This window comes from Bufo gargarizans, chromosome 2 (assembly GCF_014858855.1).
Source record: "Bufo gargarizans isolate SCDJY-AF-19 chromosome 2, ASM1485885v1, whole genome shotgun sequence".
Classification (NCBI taxonomy): domain Eukaryota; kingdom Metazoa; phylum Chordata; class Amphibia; order Anura; family Bufonidae; genus Bufo; species Bufo gargarizans.
Window position 1 is genome coordinate 666598241 of NC_058081.1, and position 13269 is coordinate 666611509.

Consider the following 13269-nt stretch of genomic DNA (forward strand, 5'->3'; position numbering starts at 1 on the left):
TGCACAGTAGCGGGTGTGTGAAGTTATTCTGAATGACCCAATGTGCACCTTGAATATTATATACCCTTTTAGGGATAGATTTCAAATAGCTCTGATACAGCAGAAACCACTAAATTTTTAAATTGCTAAATTGGGAATTGTATTTCAACCCAGAACAAAAAATGTGCTTTGACGGACACTAAATAACTTTCCCAGCCACAACAGGACAGCGGTAACGAGAGATTTAGCGGGATATAAATTTGAGGCCTAGTATTTAGGCGCTGGGTGACCGGTATGGATTTAGTGACAGAATTAGACTGGGATATGGCCAAAAAATAACCACACTATTGCTGGTTAAATGCACTTGGTGATGGGCGCAGCTTGCCCCTGATGTAGTATATGGCCAAAAAATGAACAGACTATTGCTGGTTAAATGCACTTGGTGACGGGCGCAGCTTGCCCCTGATTTAGTATATGGCCAAAAAATGAACAGACTATTGCTGGTTAAATGCACTTGGTGTGATAGCTTGACCAACCACACTACTGAGGGTTAAATGCACTTGGTGACGGGCGCAGCTTGCCCCTGATGTAGTATATGGCCAAAAAATAAACAGACTATTGCTGGTTAAATGCACTTGGTGTGACAGCTTCACCCTGATGTAGGCTTTAGCCAAAAAACAAACGCACCATTGAGGGTTAAATGCACTTGGTGACAGGCGCAGCTTGCCCCTGATGTAGTATATGGCCAAAAAATAAACAGATTATTGCTGGTTAAATGCACTTGGTGTGACAGCTTCACCCTGATGTAGGCTTTAGCCAAAAAACAACCACACCATTGAGGGTTAAATGCACTTGGTCGCAGCTTGTGCTGGCGCACCACAAGACACAAAATGGCCGCCGATCACCCCAGAAAAATGTGACTGACAAACGGTCTGGGCAGCCTAAAAACAGTGAGCAATTGAGGATCAGCAGCTCAATGATCCACAGCTGCAGATCGATCAGTTAATCAAGTCCTTTGGAGGAGTTAATCTGCCTAATCTCGCCCTACTGTCGCAGCCGCAACCTCTCCCTACGCTAATCAGAGCAGAGTGACGGGCGGCGCTATGTGACTCCAGCTTAAATAGAGGCTGGGTCACATGGTGCTCTGGCCAATCACAGCCATGCCAATAGTAGGCATGGCTGTGATGGCCTCTTGGGGCAAGTAGTATGACGCTTGTTGATTGGCTGCTTTGCAGCCTTTCAAAAAGCGCCAAGAAAGCGTCACAAAAGCGCGAAGAAAGCGACGAACACCGAACCCGAACCCGGACTTTTACGAAAATGTCCGGGTTCGGGTCCGTGTCACGGACACCCCAAAATTCGGTACGAACCCGAACTATACAGTTCGAGTTCGCTCATCCCTAGTAATGTTACTAAGTCCTTATGGTGTTGTACGACTTAAGCCTGTGTTGATGTCACGTTAATGAACCCCATTCATCTACATGGCAGGAGCACTTAATGCAGATTTATCTTCTGAATGAAGTTTGGAAATTGCTTAGTCTATCGTAATAAATTGATAAATTTAAAAGAGCAGCATCACATGTATTGTGCCTTGAATTGTGAGGATCAATCGCCTTCATTTGGATACATGTGTAGGCATGAGAATGTTAAATGCATAAATTATTAGGAAGTTTACAAGCCGGTTCAATGTTTTCTCAAGGTCATTAATTGGTCCGAAGGTCAATTTGCTGCCTTTTAATAAACTTACAGAAGAAAGCCAATACATTGTCTCCATAGTTGGAGTCTGGTGTATTCCGGTGCATTCCCCAAAATCCAATAATTGACTAGAGTGGAGTGGGGAGATCGCTCCCCTCGTGGATAACATGGATATGCTATATGTGCGGTCAGGGGCGGACTGGGAACTTAAAGTGGCCCTGGAAAAAAACTAAAAGTGGCCCCAGATACCACAGTGCAGCACAAAATACTACCTCAGAAGAACCAGATACTACAGTGCAGCACAAAATACTACCTCAGAAGAACCTGATACCACAGTGCAGCACAAAATACTAGCTCAGAAGAACCAGATACCACAGTGCAGCACAAAATACTACCTCAGAAGAACCAGATACTACAGTGCAGCACAAAATACTACCTCAGAAGAACCTGATACCACAGTGCAGCACAAAATACTAGCTCAGAAGAACCAGATACCACAGTGCAGCACAAAATACTAGCTCAGAAGAACCAGATACTACAGTGCAGCACAAAATACTACCTCAGAAGAACCAGATACTACAGTGTGGCACAAAATACTACCTCAGAAGAACCAGATACCACAGTGTGGCACAAAATACTACCTCAGAAGAACCAGATACCACAGTGTGGCACAAAATACTACCTCAGAAGAACCAGATACCACAGTGCGGCACAAAATACTACCTCAGAAGGACCAGATACCACAGTGCGGCATAAAATACTACCTCAGAAGAACCAGATACCACAGTGCAGCATAAAATACTACCTCAGAAGAACCAGATACCACAGTGCAGCACAAAATACTACCTCAGAAGATCCTGATACCACAGTGCAGCACAAAATACTACCTCAGAAGAACCTGATACCACAGTGCAGCACAAAATACTACCTCAGAAGAACCTGATACCACAGTGCAGCACAAAATACTACCTCAGAAGAACCTGATACCACAGTGCAGCACAAAATACTACCTCAGAAGAACCTGATACCACAGTGCAGCACAAAATACTACCTCAGAAGAACCTGATACCACAGTGCAGCACAAAATACTACCTCAGAAGAACCTGATACCACAGTGCAGCACAAAATACTACCTCAGAAGAACCTGATACCACAGTGCAGCATGAAATACTGCCTAAACTAATAAATGCTGAGGGCATCAGATATTTTTGTACCTGGCTTTTGGCCAAGAAGAGGGTTTTGGTGGCCCTCTGGGCATCGGGCCATCAGGAAATTTCCCTGTAGGGTCTATGGCCAGTCCGCCCCTGTGTGCGGTATATTCTCTGATTGCTCCTATTATCCAGACACGACGTGTGGATAATAGTCGTTTGGCTAAAAGGAGAACAGACTTTTCCCCATGCTAAATGAATATAAAATGTAACTGGTAGTCTGCAGATTGTAACATAAAGACCTCGGTAAGTCTGAATACTAGTCCAAAAAATGCAATTCAGTATAATATTAAAAACTAGTATAAAATGAAGCAGGTATTTTGTGAAACCAGAGATTGGTGCAGAAAATACTGTCAAAGCTACCTCCCCAGATTTACTCACCCGTAATTGGGGGGTCGCATAACGTTTGAGAATCACAGCCTAGAATAACATGTAGATTGGTAGACACACAAATACACATGGCGTAGATTTACTAGACTTACACCACCTATTATTTGCTTATTTTTCACTAGAATCTTGAAACGGCATTTTGGTGCTTCTTTTGGCATACACTGGTGCAACTTAAGCCTTCCCTTTCCTTTTTGGCTGTGCCCTGTGTCGGACATGTAGAAAAAGTGTCTACATCACTTTAAGGGGCTGTCTGGGAATAATTACCGTACTTTTCTCTAATGCCCACCCCTGGAGTGTTTACATCTGACGCTGCATGGTCATGGGCACATGGTCTGCTGCCCCCAATGACTGTCCTCACTGGTGATGTGCTGCCTTGGACTTTACCCGTGCAGGACCGATGTAAATGCTTCAGCGACCGGAACATGGACACAGCAGAGGCAGCGGGGCGGACCAGAGCGACGGGGAGCAAGTATGAATCTGCTGTTTCAGGAGGCAGGCTGTGGGCATTAGTTAAAAAGTATGTACAAGCATGTTTACCCATTTTTTTTTTTTTTGCACAAATTAAAGGGAGTCTGTAGCATTGATTAATCACTATTTACTGCAGTAGTCCATGAGTAGTACTGCTGCCACTACTGGAATACATAGAGAGGACTCACGAGCTGCCGCTCCATTATATACTTGCAGCTCATGAGTCCTGTCAATGTGTTGCAGTGGAGCTTTGCAATGACACAGTGGGGTGGGGGGAATGTAGATATAAAGTAGTCCGTTCCAGCAGCCCTCCTCATCTACCCGTGTAGTACTGCGGTTAATACTGCTTAATCAAGGTGACAGATTCCTTAGAAGTGACAACCGTATGTTGGGGCAGCGCCTGATCCACATTTTGCACAAATCACACAGAGACCCATTCATTTCTATGGGGCCACATCAAAATATGGACATGTTTTATTCTTTTCCGTTTTGCAGACAAGAATAGACATTTCTACAATAGGCCAGGGAAGCACATGGCCGGTATCCCTATTTTGTGGATCAGGAGTTTGCAAAACGGCCATGTGCATGAGCCCTTAGCATATTTTAATTAGTAAATCTCCAATATATTCAATAAAGGATGTCCAAGATGCTATTGTGTTACAAGGAAGGAGTAGCAGCTAGCCCTGACAAATAGTCCCTACGAGCTTTGATCCGTAGTCTCCCATGATTTTTATGTATAGGAGCATTTGTCTGAGCTGTGTACAATGTGAACATCATTATGGATGGTTTATGTATTACAGTTTATTAGGGATGGACATAAGGTACTAGTGTAGTGTAGTTTTCCCCTTTTTTCATGAATGGGTGTGCGGTTTCCTGCACTTTTTTCCATAGTCAGTGCCTTTTTGTATGTAGGATGCATTGTGTTTTTTTTGTATGTAGGATGCATTGTGTTTTTTATATATATATTTTTGTATTTTGCTTGTTTTGAAAAAAACAAAAAACCTTTATACAATAAACTATTAGTGATTTTGTGTTTTTAGAGGTATTTTTATTAGTCCCCTCATTATATAGTATCTCTGCAGATGCAGTTATCAGATTAGCCTTTGTGTCGGGCTATATCCTGAACACATTACAGGCTCTGCATTAATGTCAGGCAATAACCTTCTGTAAGAGCAATTTTCGATGTTAGGAATATTGTTTTTCCTCTGTGATTTAAAAAAACAGCCTAGTTTAATTGAGATAACTTTCCTAGATGCATATGCCCTTTAAAAACCATTTGCTGTAAAAGGTGCAGCTAGAGCCCATTAACGTGCGCTGCTGTATAACGCGTTATTTCCATTAGATGGTAGAGGATTAATTAGAGCAGCATTGTAATGATTCATTACATAACTCGGCCTCTCAAGAAATCCCGGTTTGCCTGATCCAGATTTGTGGACAAAAAGTTTGTTTCTTTTTAATAATCATGTTTTTTTATTTTATTTCTGTTTAGTAACTGACTCCATGAAATAAATGTACTGTATGACAGATTTTAAAGGGGTTGTCAAGGATTAGAAAAACGTGGCTAACTTATTCCAGTCACAATCCCACGCCTCTTCACAGGTTGTGCGTGGTACTGCAGCTTAGCAAAGTTATGCCACCAGGATACATCTTTAAGTGGACCAGACCTGCAATACCACACACAACCTGGAGGCAAGTGTGGTGCTGTATCAGAAAGATAGCAGCCATGTTTTATAATGTCATCTCAGAGTTCATTATTTCAAACACATATTTTCCTGAGCGTATGATTGAATATAAAAAAGCCCTGCTTACAAAATGATAAGTTATGTTGAAGTCCAACTACCTGATCCCAGCAGCAGGTGTCGATGGACAGAAAGAACGGGCAGTGGGATTTCATCATACAAATTAGATGGTCAGCCAACATTAATCTAGTAGTCTGTATGACCAACTATACTCTGCTCTTTTGTCGCATGTCTATAGGCTGCTGTTCACACAGCAACCAGCAGAGGATGCGCGGTAAGAAAGCTTTTTTTATAGCATGGTGACTCAATGTTTAGCGCTTTTACAAGGGTTCTTAGTTCGAATCCCACCAAGGATAGCATCCACAAGTTTGTATGGTTTTGCTTTGGGGTCTCAGGTTTGTCCCAAAGGGAAACTGATAAATCAGATAAATGAATTGACTTCTAATGAAATTGTCCTTAGCTTGTGTGTGTTTGAAATGGGAGAAATTAGATGGAGAGCCCATTGGAGCCAGGAGCTGAATGGTATTCTGGTTGTTTCAAGTTATCCCCTTTCCCCTATTAGATCAGTGGTTAGTGGGGCCCCTTGAAATGACCGCGGCGGCCGATCGCACATAAGCGCGGCCACTCCATTAATTTCTATAAGAGTTCTAGAGATAGGAGAAGGACCCCCACTGATCCACTAGTTATTCCCTTATCCTGTAGATAGGGTACCTTTAATGGTCTCTGTACAGCACTGCAGAATATGTTGTTGCTTTAAATCTATATCTATCTATATACATATATATATATATATATATATATATATATATATAGTTATAGTAAGAGGGAACAAGGGGCCGTCATTGACGGAAGAAACGTGTCACCGAGGGTCCTGGACTCGGTTAGGTAAGAACCGGGTTTTTCCCTGAAGTGTCAGTTTTGCAGTTGCAGTCTGACACTTCAGCTGTTAGTTGGCTGTAAAGCCGATCCGGTTCTTATTGGGAGCAGCCAAAGAGCAGGGTGGGTGGCTGTTCCCCACAGTTCCAGGCCGGGTTTTGGCTGGAATATAAAAACCCAGCCAGCACGTTCAGCTGGTGTGGACTATCCTCCATGACATTGAAGCTGTGGAGTCTGTGGCTTGAGACACTGAGGCCATCTATTTGGGAGAGCCACATGCTGGGGAAACAGGCCTCTAAAGCCTGCATTGGACTGCGGGTTGAAATCTGCTGACCAGGTGAAGGCTTTTTGCACTGTGGACTTTGTGTGGTGTGAACAGGCACCAAAACTGAACACCGTTACTTTTGGCTTGTTTTTTTCCTCATGTGTTAATAAACACTGAACTTTGCTTTACAACCTTGTTTGTGCCTCTGTACTGCGTCCGCTTACCCTGCCTGCCAGAGCGAATCCCCTGGTGCTTATGGAGCATTTTCATTGTGCTTCTGTCACCTTAGAAGGAGCATAATGGGGGGATGGGGGGGTAAATATGCAAATGACAGCACAGATGTCACTATATTCTCTTGTGTTACTGTGCAGTTTAATGATTTGGGTCCCTTATACCGTCAGCTTTTCAATGCAGAATGAAAGACAAAGGGGAACAAAGAATCAGAGGGGGTGTCTTTTTTTTTTTTTTGACAACCTTAGAAGACCTTTCTCTGCTTACATTTCAATGTTATTATATTATGGTGGAGTACAGACAGCTAGAACCAGATGCTTGTCTGTCAGGAGGAGGCGCACACCAGTGCGGCAGACTCCTTACGACTTGCGCCTGCTCAGTTGACCCCTCCGTTTTTCCAGGATCCTGCACACCTGCTCAAGGTCAGTGGCAGGTTAAAGAACAGTTGGAATAAAATCACCGGGGTTGCAGAACTCGGGAAGAACAGATGTCACAGCCAAATTCTAAGGAAAACATAGAAACACAAAAAATTAACAGAATAAGAGCACTGATTTGTGTTTGTTTTTACCGGGATTGATTGATAACATAATATTACTCCACATTAGTCATTGTCAGCCACCAGTATGTTATTATTTTTATAAATTGTATTTATTTTATATATAATTTTTCTATTGTGAAGAGTTCTGCGGGACGCTACGTAACAACTTTACACCATCAAATACAAATGGCGCTAGTATGGAGGAGATTTATCAAAACTGAAGGCGTTTTTACAGGAACAAACGTTACAAAAAAATGTATTCCCGATAATCGGCCCTTGTAGATGAGCCACCAGCAAAGCACTCGTTCATTGTATGAATTATTTGTTGATGCAGCACAGGGATCTGTATGTGGAGGAGTGATTGCACTAGACGTCACTCGTCCCCGTACAGTGAAGGAGATTGCTGCAGGTAGTTATTGGGAAGGAATAACTCCTTCCTGATAATTGCTCGGTGACATCGCTCATGTAAATGTGCCGTAAGGACACTTTAGTAAATTGGTCATTAAGTACAGCTAATACATACTGTGGCTGATCTTGGTGCTTTTCTTCAGCACATACATCAGGATATTTCCCTGATATACATGACAAACATAAATGCAATACATACAAACACTAAATTGAGCGCATCTTACCTTACTGTATTCTGTTGAGCATTCAGCTAACAGGTTTCTCATGTGTACAATCAGCCAAAGAAGTAAGGTTTGCATTTCTGCCTCTCAGGTTGCTTGAAAGTTCTAAGGGTTGAGTCCCTTCAGTTTAATAATATATAGTTATATGTAATAATAAATAATACTATAGCTTATAATCTTGTGTATGGAAAGGGATGTTAAACATTTTTGTAATATGCTTTATTAGGGAAAGACACTTCTCTGTACTAGAAGACGAGTTGTAAGGAGTCTTCTAAGCTGTATCTGATTGTAGTCTTCATCATTCTACTGAGTGCTAAAGACTCCTGTGTGTAACAAGTCAGATAGCAGGGTGATGGGCAGTGATAGGGCACATGTGCATAGTCGGGGACTGGGGTAGTGACAAGAGGCGGCTGGAAGCTTCTGTATGTTACACATAGGTGTCTTCAGCGCTCAATAAAAGGCTGAAGATTAAAGACAGATTCTCCTTAGAAACACTCCAAGCTTTGCTAAGACAACGCTTTACACCCTGTTTTCTAGTACAAATAAACACCTTTTCTTAATAGTGCATATTATTCACAAATGTTTAACATCTCTCTCCCTACACAACATTAAAATAGACTGAAATTACAGCTATACTTTAAGGCTGTATTCACAGTATTTTTGGCAGTTCTAAAGAAAATACATTTTTCTTCCCGCTTTTGAAAACTGATAGGACACTGAAGAAAAATACAGTTGTGTGCATCAGGTCTAAGGCTACTTTCACACTAGTGTTTTTGCTGGTTCCGGCAGGGTTCAGCAAAAAACGCTTCCGTTCCTGATAATACAACCATCTGCATCTTTTATGAACGGATCACTTTGTATTATCTTTAACATAGTCAAGATGGATCCGTCATGAACTCCATTGAAAGTCAATGGGGGACGGATCTGTTTTCTATATTGTGATAGATTGTGGCAGAGAAAACAGATCCGTCCCCATTGACTTGCATTGGGGGTCATGCCGGATCTGTCTTGCTCCGCATCCCAGGACGGAAAGCAAAATACAGCATGTTGTGGTTTGCTCTCAGGTATGGGAATGCAACTAAACGGAGCAGAATGCATTTTGGAGCATTCGTTCTGTTCATTTTTGTCCCCATTGAATGGAGACAAAACGGAAACGGTTTTTCCGGTATTGAGACCCTATGACGGAACTCAATACCGGAAAACTTAAACGCTAGTGTGAAAGTAGCCTAAAGTCTGTAGAGATTGTCAATTATTAAGCCATACTCTGTGTGACTCTAAAACCCTACCCCTCATTTTAGTGCATACCTTGACATGACTGTTACAAATGCCCAAAGACCTAGACGTTAATAAGACAACATGGAAGTGTCTATATACTTGTGTCCGGGTTGTATTCCCCGAAGCTTTTTAAATGGCTGGGCTAGGGTGGTGAATGTCCCCAGATGCAGTAGGAAGAAAAGCTCTGGAGCACAAGCTGCTGCACCAACAAGCTAAATCCTGAGCAGTCATGAGCACAGGTAAATTGGATTACTTGTGTGTAGATGTACTTTAAGGTGTAACGTTTTGCACAGAATTGTGCTGATGTGGAAACATAATGTAATTCTTGTCTAGAATGGACGGTGAAACAATAGCATTTCTCTCACTTTAATTTTTTTTTTCAAATTTGTTTGTTACACCAAACCCACCTCCTTGTAGGTGTTTGCTGCCTTTCCTCCATTCTGGCTAAGCAGGTCCCATAGGGGGCATGTCTAATTCATTATGGAGCGCGTGCTTTAGAGTTAGTGTGTTGTGTTATACATCATGTTGTCATCTCCAGCTAATAGGATTCAGCCCCGGCCTCTGTCTGCTTCCCAGGAGAGCACAGATACAACAGGCAAATGTGCTACACTCCATGTCTAGGGGGGTAGGTTAAAAGATCAAACACCATGGGTTTTGAAGCCTGTGACATCTTGAGATTCAATCAGTCACAAAAATATACTGCTTTCAATTTATTTCTCAGCATTGTCTATAATAAATCCCTTTGTAGCAATGTGCAGTCTGTTGTCTTTTTATATAGGTTGTTACTTTGACAGCTAGTTTAGATAGATAGAATAGATATGCATGTACCGGTATATAGTATATATAATTCTCCACATTTACCATTGTTATTTTTAGGTCTGATCAGCTCTTCATTGCCCCTTCATTGTGTACCTCCACCCCTCTAGCTGCACGCTCTGCAGGGTATTGCAGCTTCATCCTGTTCTCTTGAATGGGACCAAGATGCAGTATCCTGCACTGCCGCAGCTACACAGATGCTGAGGATGCTGCAGAGAGCGCCACAACCTCTTCAGTCACCTGTTTGGTGGGTGCAGAGAGTCGGACCCCCACTGATCTATTCTGAGGAAAGGACTTTAATATGCTGATTCCAGAAAACCCCTTTAACAAATAACATGCTAACAACCTGCAGCTACCACTAGGGAGAGCTTAAAAGCTTGCTGCATACTGTTTTATTATGGAGTTGTACATGTTCATCCCTAAGGGACTACCGAGATAGCTAAGTACAGCTCTTGACTATTTCTGGCATTCCTATAGAGAATGGATGCAGTGGCGGACATTTACAACTTGCTTCACAATTTATACTGGGGTACACTACACCCTTTCTTGTGATCAGTGGTGTAACTCCATTAAATCTTGGCTCATTCTGGTCTTAGGAATTGAGGGTCCCATTCATGATTGACAGCTATCTGCGTATGCTCAGTCCTACAGTGAAATGCTGACAGTCACTGGGTAGGACCACCAACTGGACGTTATCCTGAGTATTTTCCTATAAATATATATGCATCTGCTCAGCTCCTCCTGCTCTATAACAGGCACACTGTATTTTCAAGTAAGTGGAAAGTAACGTGCTTGTTAAAACAATACCTTTATTAGTATACCTATACTAATAAATGTACTGTTTTAAGAAGCACATTACTTTCCACTTACTTTAATTTAACTAATTACGTGTCTACTATCTATATTATCTGTCTGATAATTCTCTTACACTGTCTTTTCAGTGTGTGTGGTACCCTTTACAGTAGAAATAGATGAATGTTTTCTCTCTTTACATAAACCTAGCAGGTGATACGCACCATTAGTGATCATTTGCCATCGGACTGAGAGAGTGCCGCCTGGAGACAGGCGCAATGTCACATTACAGCTATATCTAATGGATAACATTGAGCCAGCTGTTCCCGTATCAGATGTAATCTAATTGGATCTTATCTTACATTATAAAAGTACAGAAAGGCAGCTCCTGGGAATAGCACAATGATGTGGGAAGGATGCACACAAATGGATGTTCTGGGAATAGTAGGGATAATTTAGTTTAGGGCGGGCACACTCATATATTGGCTATGACCTTTTCATCATTTGCATCTTATCACCTTTTTGATATATTCTTTGTTTTAGCAAATGCATATAATAAGCTCATATTTGAAGTGGTTGCAACAGGTCTGGTCAGACTTTTGTCTTACCAACTGCAAATTAAGGATGCGACCACATGGCACAGTCGTTGACGCCACCGTGCTGCATTCGAGTACAGTGCTGCTCAGTGGGCTCTAATTAAGTGACAGATGAGGTTTAACACTGACAAATGTAAGGTTATTCACATGGGAAGGAATAATGCAAGTCACTAGTACATACTTAATGGTAAAACACTGGGTAACACTGACATGGAAAAGGATCTAGGAATTTTAATAAACAGCAAACTAAGCTGTAGAAACTAGTGTCAGGCAGGTGCTGCCAAGGCCAATAAGGTAATAGGGTGCATCAAAAGGGGCATAGATGCCTGTGATGAGAACATAGTCCCACCACCTTACAAACCGCTAGTCAGACCACACATGGAGTACTGTGTACAGTTCTGGGCTCCTGTAAACAGGGCAGACATAGCAGAGCTGGAGAGGGTTCAGAGGAGGGCAACTAAAGTAATAACTGGAATGGGGTGACTACAGTACCCTGAAAGATTATCAAAATTAGGGTTATTTAGTTTAGAAAAAAGACGACTGAGGGGAGATCTAATTACTATATGTATAAATATATTAGGGGTCAGTACAGAGATCTATCCCATCATCTATTTATTCCCAGGACTGTGACTGTGACGAGGGGACATCCTCTGTGTTTGGAGGAAAGAAGGTTTGTACACAAACATAGAAGAGGATTCTTTATGGTAAGAGCAGTGAGACTATGGAACTCTCTGCCTGAGGAGGTGGTGATGGGGAGTTTACTAAAAGAGTTCAAGAGGGGCCTGGATGTATTTCTGGAGTGTAATAATATTACAGGCTATAGCTACTAGAGAGGGGTCGTTGATCCAGGGAATTATTCTGATTGCCTGAATGGAGTCGGGAAGGATTTTTTAAGTGGGGAAAATTGGCTTTTACCTCACAGTTTTTTTTGCCTTCCTCTGGATGAACTTGAAGGATAACAGGCTGAACTGGATAGACAGATGTCTTATTTTGGCCTTATATACTATGTTACTATGTACAGCGTGTCTGTATTGTTAATGGCTACACAGTGTTGAAGGTGCTTGTTGAACAGTTCGGTCCTCATTAGTTTAATTAGAGCCCGCTGTGGCACTTTTGGCCATTCAGTATTTGAACACAGCACTGCCATATTGCATCTGTGACATGCCAGTGCTGTGTGGTCATACCCTAAATGTGGAACCAAAATCAGGAGGAGGATTGTAGCATGTGCACCTCACAGCAATTGATATTGGTCTGGGGGCAGATGGGGAAGAACCCTTTCAAGGGGGATACCTATTTTGACAGCCCCTGTCAATGATCTGACGGTCTACTTTTCAAGCCCACAATGATATCTGCTGCAAAGTAGATGCATAATATTAATTTCCCCCATAACCACCCCTAAGGCGAAATGCATTTGCTTTACAATAAATCTATAAATTCTGTGTGATGACCCATATTAGGGCCAAAGTAAGAATGGTTTCATGAATAGTTCTTGAGTTCTTGTTGTTTTTTATTTGTCTCCAAATGTTTGTAAGTCTATGTGGATTTATAAAAGACATGACACACATGCATTTTTAATGCCTTTTTTTTTTTACATTTTTGTGCCATGCACATCTAGTGTTGCCTCCGAAATGCAACAAAAATGAATCAAAACCTCCACAAAACTGCATGTAAGGATACTTTCACACTAGTGTTTTTACTGGATTCGGCAGGGTTCATCAAAAATGCTACCGTTACTGATAATACAACCATCTGCATCTGTTATGAACAGATCCGGT

The 13269-nt window shown here is 41.9% G+C and overlaps 1 protein-coding gene across 4 annotated transcripts in view; it reads left to right on the top strand.

Moving 5' to 3' along the window:
• The window catches only part of NCAM1 (neural cell adhesion molecule 1), a 415621-nt gene that overhangs the window by 81846 nt on the left and 320506 nt on the right, over positions 1-13269 (top strand). The window lies entirely within an intron of this gene.